Source organism: Dermacentor albipictus, chromosome 2 (assembly GCF_038994185.2).
Source record: "Dermacentor albipictus isolate Rhodes 1998 colony chromosome 2, USDA_Dalb.pri_finalv2, whole genome shotgun sequence".
In the NCBI taxonomy this organism is placed as follows: domain Eukaryota; kingdom Metazoa; phylum Arthropoda; class Arachnida; order Ixodida; family Ixodidae; genus Dermacentor; species Dermacentor albipictus.
The window spans coordinates 46629268-46639735 of record NC_091822.1 but is presented as its reverse complement, the minus strand read 5'-3'; the positions used below and the strand labels follow the sequence as shown (position 1 = coordinate 46639735).

At 49.9% G+C, this 10468-nt stretch overlaps 1 long non-coding RNA gene across 1 annotated transcript in view; it reads right to left on the bottom strand.

Moving 5' to 3' along the window:
- Nucleotides 1-1852: 1852 nt before the first annotated feature.
- The window catches only part of LOC135917391 (uncharacterized), a 40292-nt gene continuing 31676 nt past the window's right edge, over nt 1853-10468 (bottom strand). The window contains exon 5 of the long non-coding RNA XR_010569263.2: nt 1853-2017. This is a non-coding gene — a long non-coding RNA (uncharacterized lncRNA). The remainder of the gene's footprint in view (nt 2018-10468) is intronic.

The window sequence follows — 10468 nt, the reverse complement described above, 5'->3', positions numbered from 1 at the left end:
CGCTTTCATTACGCCTCTGTGCTGCACCATTCTGAAACACCGAGCGCGTTAAGGATGCTTGATTCTGTCCACCACTTATCAAACCGCCTGGCCACAGGTGTATTGAGGACAACTCCTGTAGAAAACTTCTACGTAGGACCAACCGAGTGGTCAGGCAAGAAACAGAACTATATAATAGCTTCACATAATTTCTTGAAGCACATTCGAATCCTGAACACCCTGTTACAGGACCATAAATGGCATAACGCGTACGTCACTGCTTCATAGTCGATGCAAAGTGAGAGAGTCCTCATTCGGAGTGAAGACGCTCATTGAAAACTGGGTATCCCTCCTTTGCAACATTGTGTAATGCTTCCAGCGAGGAACTTACCACAATGCTAAAGGCAGGTGAAGGAATGTGACACATTGTTTGTGGAGGTCACAAGCACGCCCCATACGCACATATTAGGATAAACATTCTAGAACATAGATGAAATACTTGTGCCCACAGTACCACAGTAACGCATGAAGATCAAATGCCGCTGTGTGTTATGCGACGCTAGGATCATTTTTCTCAGAATTAAATGTTATAACACAGACGCGAGTACGTTTAAGCTCAACAATTTTAGACAATAAGATTTATGGACACTTAGTGCAATATGGAAACAGTAAGGTCGAGGGAACAAGGTGACCGCTGTTCAGGCTAGCGCTAATTTTTTCCTCTACTTTTTTTCATTTAATACTAAGTGATCAAAAGCCTTAGGGTGTATTACTGTTCAGCATGAACCGAATAGCCCAACAACACGTTCTACTGGGTACCTTTAGGACTGAGGCATAGGCAGTACTTTGTGCTGTTAAACGCCTTAAGAAAACGAAGGCACAGAAGACCGTTATATACACTGACTCTTTAGGTGTTGTAAGATCATTAAGCTCGTTTGAGAAAAGCGAAAATTTGGTACTAAATGACGTTTATTCATTCCTGTGTGCAGCATAAGTCTAATCAGTATGTCACTATATGTTCGGTTCAATGGCACAGATACATCAAGGCTAATATTCTTGCTGACGAAACTGCTACAAAAAACAGCCGCAAAAGTCACTAATCCTTCTATAACTCTCCCTTCTCATAGGCTTCAAAACTTTATTACGGAAAACCTTAGCAACTATTGAAAACGAGTGGAGCGTCATTAAACCACAGATATACAATTGTCCACCCATATCGAAAATGCGACGAACGGAAGTCATCATCTGTCGACTTAAGATCGCCGAAACGCATGGCATGCTGTCGTACCTGTTTACTGGTCATGAGCCACCCATCGGTTTTAAATGTGGTGTGACATTGACTGTCCGCGACGTGTTGCTGGATTGTCGTGTATTAAAGGCTCACAGAGTTTGCAACGCCGTCGATAAATTCCCATACATCCAGCGATGTTCCTAGGCAATGACCAGCTTTTTGACAATAATTTGTTTAAAATTTTTCCAACGATGTTTGTGTACCGCATGTCATATACGCAGGTGATCCGTAGCATAGCCTCTTATCAGAGGTCGCTGCATCGATAGTGATATTTAAAACACGTGCTTCCCGGCTGCTGCGCTCAAGCGCCCGGATGGGGCATTAGTGCTACTTGCATACCCTGCATTTGCCTCTTATGACCGATTCACATATATTTTATGATCACAGCGCACCTCACGTGTCATAATATTAGTGCATATATATTTTACTCATTTATAGAGTGACTGATATGAGCCCCTCTACAGTCACGTTACACTCTTGTCTTGAACTATTGTTAATTACATTATGGGCTTAGTGCTTTTTGACCAAAAGTGAACCTTGCGCCATAAAACTAGTTAATCAATCAAGTCAATCAGCTTTCATATAACACATTTTATTCAAACATTGCAGAACAACAGGTACGCTCTGCCGCCATGTGGCTCAATTACATGAAGTTCTATTTTTGCATAGACCCTTATCACATGTTCCGCAGAGTCGGCACGGTTGCAGATTGACCAAGGGGTACTTCACAGAACCAGGGCACTTCACCTAGCGTGGAAAAGAGATAAATTATGCGGTTTCATATATGTTGTGGGCAAAGCGTATTGGCAATGAAAGATGTTGTCGCATGTACTTGCATAATTTCTAGTAATCTAATATAAAGGCATGCATATAACCAATCATTCTGATATTTCTATACAGTGCTGTTGGGTCCACACCAGTTATTTCAGTAGTGTTCTGGCTTAGGCTCTTAAGGAGATGCACAAGCCCACCTGAACCAACTGGTAGTAGATATTTGCAAAATGTGTTACACCAATTCTCGCTGATCATTTTATTTCTTCAGGTGAAATACTATTGGTAAATTTTGGTAAATACTATTGGTAAAAGCTTTCGGTAATGATTGATATGACTCCTTAGCTTTTGTGATGGAATAGGAGAGTGTGTTCAAAGGACCAGTGACCCAGCAACGCAAAATAAGTTCCAGTTCACACGCAAAAAATACATACAAAGGACGCTACACCAAAAGTTTGCCAAATATAGACCTAAAGAAATTAAAGTTCATGACAAGCCCTACTACACCATATAAAGGCACTGTTTCTACCACTGCAAAAGAATATCGGTCGGCATGTGTTCTTTTCTCGTGGAGTTGACTGGCGTGTAGAGAACGACATCTCGTGGTAACGATGAGTTTGATAGCTCGACAACGACATCACAATGGGTTTGGCCATGGCATATCACGAAATACAACTGCAACTGTGCAGTATCTACTCTCGCCAGCATAAGCGAACTTGGTAATCGTGGTAGCCCGGGGCAGCGGCCACCTCACCTTACTATCTGCACCAGTTTCACAGCATGAGTGCAGCGTTTTCAAGCACATGATTCTGTAGCGCTCATCAATGCCGCAACGCGGGGATGCTCAGGTCGGCGATCCCAGCTGGCACCTTGGTTCAGGCTGCCAAAGACGAGCAACATAAAGATGACTAGCGCGTGTTTGAAGTACAATTACGGCACGAGCTGTTCTGTTCTAGAAGCATGCTATGGGGATCCTCTTGTTCTGCCGCTCGGCTGCGACCCCTCGCTTTCCGATAGTGGTGATTCCGGCCTAAAAGATGACTAACCCCACCAACTTACCGCCTTCAGGGAACCTTTCGCCTTTCGCTACATTGCTCCCACAGGCCTTCGCAGCTTTCTAGCTCCGCTCTCCCATGTTCTGGCGCGAGAACCTTCACGTTTGGCTCGCACAGGTCGAACGAAACCTTATTCGATCTGCACCAAATAACCTCGGCGACTTCTCGGTTGTGCCACTTACTTGGCAACCTGTCTCCTGTGGTGCCGGATGACAACGCTGTTCCTTTGCCCCGTACCCATACTAGCAAATTTAACAAGAGCATTCCAGATTGCACCATGGTGTCTGAGCCCTTCCTAGCTGCTGAACAGCATGTGGCAGCTTCTGGGCACAAGTCACGTCGCCAAAGACGGTACGCTGTTGAAAATCTTTCTGCAGCGCTTGCCGCCGTCCACGTGCCTTGTCTTCACTGCTGCAGGGGACTTGAACCTCGACCAGCTAGATGATCGAGTCCACGATCAGCATCAGAGTCCTCAGTCATGTCCCACTTTGAGTTCCGGATCTCACCAGCTCGCCATTTCTTTTTTATGCGCAATTGATGTCCCCTTATGATCGGCGCGACTCCTCTTCACATCCTGGCCGCCGTTCGTTTTCCCCGAGCGGTCCGCGCTCACGCAGCCCTCGACACTCGCCAATTGCTTGTACCATTGCACTGGCGAGTACTGCGCCCGCGAGACAAAGTCGCCGTGCAACTGGCCCGGAAATGTGCCAGAGATCACTGACGGTGGTACTTGACCTCACATAAGGGCCCGGCCTCCTTTTATTCGTCATGGATCGCAGTTTCGGCCTGTGCTTCCCCGTAAACACAGGTGCCGAATCAAGCGTATTGCCATCCTAAAATGATGACCGCAGTTCAAGGTCCCCTTCACATACGCTCCGTGCCATGACTACCTCCATCGTCACGTATGGTCTGTCTTCCCCCACTCACGATCTTTTCCTGCGGTGCACGTTCAGGCAGGTCTTCATCTTAGCCGACGTCAAGAAGTGCATCATCGACTCCGACTTCTTGATCCATTTCAACTTCGACGTCATCATACGCCGGTATCACTTGAGTGGGGGGAAGGTGGATGGCGCCGGGCTGGATGGACGCGTCGCGTCAAGCTACCGCAATTTGTTCAAACTAAGTTCGATTTTCGCGAAGCCAATGCTATCGCACTGTGGCATCACGTTTATGAAACTATATGGTTCACTTCAAGTCCATTTCCGACCCTGTGAGTTTACTTTGTGCACTTCCGCGAGGATTTCTGTGCCCGTGGTGGGCGCCACGTCGGCTAACCCTAACGTGGAATAGGAAACCGCTAAACCTAACGCCGTACCCGCCGACGAATTCGCCGCCTGGCCGGATGCCGGGTCTCCCACCGGCACAGAGACATGTACGCAAGTCTTGCCAACTGCACTACAATGAATTACGAAGTGATCGGCCGAGAAATGTACCCCTCGGAGGTTTCCGTCAGGAATCGGTGGTGCGATGGTGCGACATCGCCCCACGAAAAACGACCAAGCCTAAGCCTAACATCAACGTGGCCGCCAACGTGGCAGCCTCCGGCATCAGAGCGACAGCACCCAAGCCCGTTTCGGCCTGTCAAGAAATCATCAAGGCAAGTAGAATGCCCTTACTCCCAAAAACGAGACCGAAGTAGTAATTCGCACCTGCGTTGGACTGAGCGTAGCCAGAACTGTACACGCGGAAATTTTGCAGGTAATTCAAGAAGCAGCCGTCTCGAACCTACGCAGTAGGACGGGACACGATTTGCCCCAACCACAAACCGGACATCATGGTCGTGAGTTCTCCTCTACCCGAGAATGTTAACGGATATGTGAAAATACAGGGCGTCACCATGGCCGGGCGGATGTACGAGGCCTGCTCCTACCAGACTGCACCGGACGACACGCGCAAGGGAGTCATTCACAACATTCCGCTCCACCACACGCAACAAACGATAACCAGGCCCGTCGTCAACCCGAGAAACCTACTCGCACTAGCGGCGAAGCGCATTAACGAAACCGGGACGGTGATCGTGGTGTTCGAATAACACAAAGTTCTCAACCACATGATGTACGGATGTGCATTTTTTAGGAGTAGTGCTCGCTCTACAGGAAGCAGATCATCATATGTCAGGGTTGCGGAAAACTAGCGCACCGAGCAGACGTATGCCCCACGCCAGAGAAGCAGACTTGCCGGGGCGGCGGCATTGCAGACCCCGGAGAAGATTACGCTTGTGAAGAGGTCTCTCGAGCTTTATGCGGCGAGAAACATCCCACGGCCAGCAAGGAATGCAGAACCAGATACCAGGTCCTGTACATGGTACGCAAGCGAAAAATTGTGAAGAGGCAGGCAGCCATTGCGGCTAAGAAACTTCGAGAAAAGGCGGCGAGTGTCTTAAGGGAGGACGGCGTAGGCGGGGCGCAGCTGCCAGATGGACAGCGCGAGCCGAGAGGATGCTCCAGGTCCAGAGCGAGCTCTGGATCCCGATCTGCTTGCAGAGGTCGCAGGAGCCGCTCCCGCACAACTGAGAACCGGGGCCGCTCCACCTCGGGGGTGCGTTTCGCAGCCCCGGCCGGAGCCAACAGCCGGACTCAGCGAGTCAAGGCGACAACGGTATGCCAGGCCTCTGCAACGGTGGAGACGCTGCGTTCTAACCACGGGCCGCTTAGGGACTAATCTCAGGTGAGCTTCCAAGCGTGGCCAGAGAATAATGCACACAAAGACATCTTAGAAAGAATCAAAGCACTCGAGCACGAGAACGCTCAACTCAGGGTGAGCACAGCGAGAGAACTGGCTAAAGAGAATAGATTGCCTAAAACGCAAACTAGCAAACCAAACCCACCTTCACCCAGTCCCACTCCCTCCGGCGTAGCGGAATCAGAAATGGCTAGTCATACCCCACCCGTGGGCACACCAGCAACCAAAAAATGCAAGGCCAAGACCGCGGAAGGCGACGTGCCTGCCAAGGACATAGACGGTAAATTCTACAAGATCCTTAGTACCCTAGGTGAACTTCAATTCAATGTCGAGTTACTAAAGAAGGGAAATGACAGACTAGTTGAGGCGGTCGACGGCCTAACGAGCAGAGTAGAAGTGATGAAGAAGGGCTTCGGCGCCAGGATGGAGGGTTTTGAGAGAACCGTCTTTACACACTCTATGGCACCGGTCAACTCCCCCGCATCCCCCATGGTCAGGAGGAACACTGCAACGAGCGATATCGTCAGACGCAAGTCGGGGGTAAAGTCCGCAACCAAAGCAGAAAGCAAAAATGGAGAGGGAAAATAAGCGAGATCCAGTCGAAAGGCACCAAGCGCAAACGAGCGATGACGGCAAGCTAATAATCTGGCAATGGAATTGTCCGCCACAAAAAAGCCGTCCTGCAACAACACATAAGGCACACTGCAGACAAGTCGGACGTGATACTCATTCAAGAGACCATCACCGACACATCCACACTTCCGGGATACGAAGCAATTGCCGTTCCACTAAAAAAAACCTGTGCGGCGTAGCGAAGTTTGTTAGTAACAGGGTCGCGTGTGCCGAGTTTGAGAGAAGTATTCTGGACAGCAAATGCGAGCACTAGCTCATCGAAGTCTGTCCCAAAGGCAAAAAGGCCAAGAGCATACTAGCACTGAGCATGTACAGCAGCCCGAACCACAGAACGCAGTTTCAGAATACTGTTCAAGAAGGCCAGGGACAAAGCCAGGGACGAGATGTTGATTACTGGCGGAGATTTCAACGCCCCGAACGTAAAATGGGGATAAGGCGTCACCAGCGCCTAAGGCAGAAATCTTGCCTCTGATGCGGAAGAGATGGGCCTCTCCTGATCACGTCCGCACTCTACCCCACCAGGATGGGCAACTCAGTCTCGAGGGACACAAACCCAGACCTCACGTTCGTCCTCAACTCCGAGGGGGCCATCAGGCATAATACCGGCAACTACCTCCGCAGCGATCATTACGTTGTGGAAGCATCTATATTAATCGCCTCGAAACCACTACGAAAGTGGAGATACAGAAATTCGGATGCGTTTAGACCGGTAAGAAAGAAACGTACCGACAAGCCCGGTCCACCAGAACAGTGGTCGCACGAACTCAAGGAGGATGCGCGCAAGGCGACCAAAGAAAGAGAAACGGATGTCCAGACAATCGGGATGGACGCTAATCTTCCTCACATGCTCGAAGCGAAAAGACCCATACTGCAGAGATGGCGTACCAGGAGAATAGAAGACTTAGGGAAAAGATCGCACTACGGAACCAGGCCATTGGGCACCACCGTGAGGTACTCTCCAAGCAAAAATGAGATGAAGTATGCGCAAGGGCCGATGGCAGCATGAAATCGGGCAAAACCTGGAACCTGCTCAAGCACCTTCTTAGCAAGGGTCGATCCAGCAGCTGCCAGACCAAGGCGGCTGACAGGATAGCGAAGGGCGACCTCCAAAATTCAAACGAGCAGGAATTTTTGCCAAGACTTACCGACAGTACATGCCACTCTCGAGCAGCCACGAGAACGAGGCCAACGCACTCGGTTCCCCGTACACGGGAGCGGACAACCCCGGCATCGATGAACTCTTCACCGTGGAAGAAATGAGGACCGTCCTTCAAAACCTGAATGGCACATCAGCCCCAGGTCTGGACGGTATTGGTAGCAAGGCTCTTCGTGACTAAAGCGAAGACTCCATCCGGTTCCTAGTGAAGCGAATAAATCAGGTCTGGGCTTCCGGCACGTTCCCACCGGTATGCAAGAACGCCACCACGGTTTTCATCCGAAAACCCAACAAGACCGCGGGTGTCGAGAACCTCAGACCCATATCGCTCGCGACGTGCGTAGGTAAGGCAGCAGAACACGCCGTTCAGAACAGAATCTGCAGATTCCTCGAAAACAAGGGACTATTACCACACACGGTTATGGGATTTAGACCCGGTCTATCTAGTGAAGACACAATGATTTTATTCAAGTACCAGATCACTGATGACCCCATTAGAAACGCCAAGGCCATTCTCGGTTTGGACCTCGAGAAAGCGCTGCATAACCTCTTTCACCAAAAGATTGTGGACACCATTTCCGAACTTTACCTCGGAGCTACATTCCACGCATACGTCAAGTCTTTCTTGGATAACAGGACGGCTACCCGCCGATTTTCCGACTTCTCCACTGAGATACTCTCGCTGTGTAGCAGGGGCACCCCCCCTTCCCCCAGACTCGGTCATCTCCCCTATGCTTTTCAATCTTGCCATCGCGGGACTCCCTGAGAAACTCGGACAGATCCACTGTCTCGAGCACACCATATGCGCAGACGACATCACCATGTGGGTCTCCAAAGGAACTCCGGGCATGAGGCAGGACAGCTTGCAAGAAACAGTGAACACAGTAGAAGAATTTCTAATTCCCACAAGACTCAGATGCTCGCCTACAATGTCGGAGCTGTTCGTACACAGACCGACGCAGCAGGACCGCAGGCCATACACGTCAGACTTTTATTACATTAGGAAAATTACCATGCGAACAAATTCGCGACATGGCCATCCAGTGCGTCCAAAAAATTAGTCCTGGGTATGATCGTACAGACTAAAGACGTCAATGCCTCTATTGTTTAGAAGCTCATCACCAAGACCAACAACGCTACCAGGCGCATCAGAACATTTGCCAATAGACGCAGGGTACTCAAGGAACATAATGGCGTCAAACTCATACAAGCGTTCGTCACCTGTCACTTCGCATAAATTGCGGCAATGCTCGATTGGTCAACATATGAAAGAGACAGACTGAATGCGCAAACCAGAAAGGTCACCAAGCAAGCCCTCGGCATTCCGGACAGCACCAGCAATGAGAAGCTGGGGCACCTGGGCATGCACTACACCCTGAAAGAAATAGCCGAATCCCAGCAGTGCGCCCCGCTTGCTAGGCTTTGGACGACGCCTCCGCGGCGCACAATCCTAGAGAAGCTAGTCTTCGCTCAAGGAAGCATAGACAAAGACTTTGCGGACCTCCCTCGGGACATCCGTGCCAAGGTGACGGTCCCACCTATACCCAGAAACGTACATGCCGAAAACAACAGGGGCAGACGACAAGTGAGAGGACGATTCCTCCTTAACCAAGCATTGGTGAACCGCGAACGATCAGGATTTGTGGACGCGGCGGCATACGCGGGAAACAAAGCTTTTGCAGTGGTGGTTGTAGACGGCCGCGGATCCCCAAGACATAGAGCCACGGTAATCACAAGGAAGCCTGAACAGCCCGAACAGGTTGCGATGGCCGTTGCGTTCACCGACGACACTCTTTCTCATATCTACAGCGATTCCACAGCCGATATTAGAGCATTTTAAAAGGGCACGGTCTGTGTACAGGCTTTCAGAATTGTTACAAAGAAAGAGATTAAGAACCACGTCATATACGGGTTCCTGGCACACTTAAAACCAAAGATCGGCGAAGTCCCCAACATTAACGAGGCGGTACACATGGCTGCGCCCGCGCTTACAGACCGCTTGGCTTCACCCAACAATTCGGAGGGCAAGGACGCCCCGCTTCATTCAATGAAATCAATAGACACTACTACCTACAACGTAGAGAGTATAGCATGCCACCTCGCACACTCACTCGAGATCAAGCGGTTACACTCAGAATGCTACAAACCGACACATACCAACGCAAAACATACTACACCACTACATGCCTGAGAGCTACGACAAGTCTTATTGTACCAATTCTAATACATCCCTCAATGTCTATCATTTACGCTGGCCGTGCTCACAAGCTCCCATAAACTTTGAACCGGACAAGCGCAAGTTTGAAGAAGCACTCCGGAGCGAAGAACTCGCTCCCCAACTCTGGGCCGTCCAGCAGGTCCACGACGCCGCCAGGAAACGCAACCTCTGCGTTCCGTCGTGGGAGAGCCCATGAGAGCCAGAAAGCTCTCATGGCCTACAGGACCTTGAATGGAGTTGCTTTCCTTCCTTCCTTCGCTTGAATGACAGCAAGACGCGCCTTTCCGTGCTTAAATTTTAATCCTGTTGGCATTTGCACGCTAATCCCCCATGCACGTACGCTAGAATACTCGAAGGCTTTCCTGAGTTCACGGGGCCCTACTATTTCACTCAGCCACCCGAGCTGAACGTAACCAACTAAATTGTGATACATCGCCATTGCTAAACGGGAATCCCACCATATGCTCCAGTACGACATTATTAGTCCTTTGTCCAGGAATTCCTCCTCCATACTTCATGTGGCGCCCAATAAGAAAGTGAGTTGACTGGAGTCCATGCAGGGACTACCAGCCGCTCAGTGCTCAAACGGTCCGTTTTCACACATGCAAGATTTCACAGGTCATTTGGAAGGATGCACAATCTTTAGCAATATGGACCGTCTCTAGGCGCATCATAAATACTCC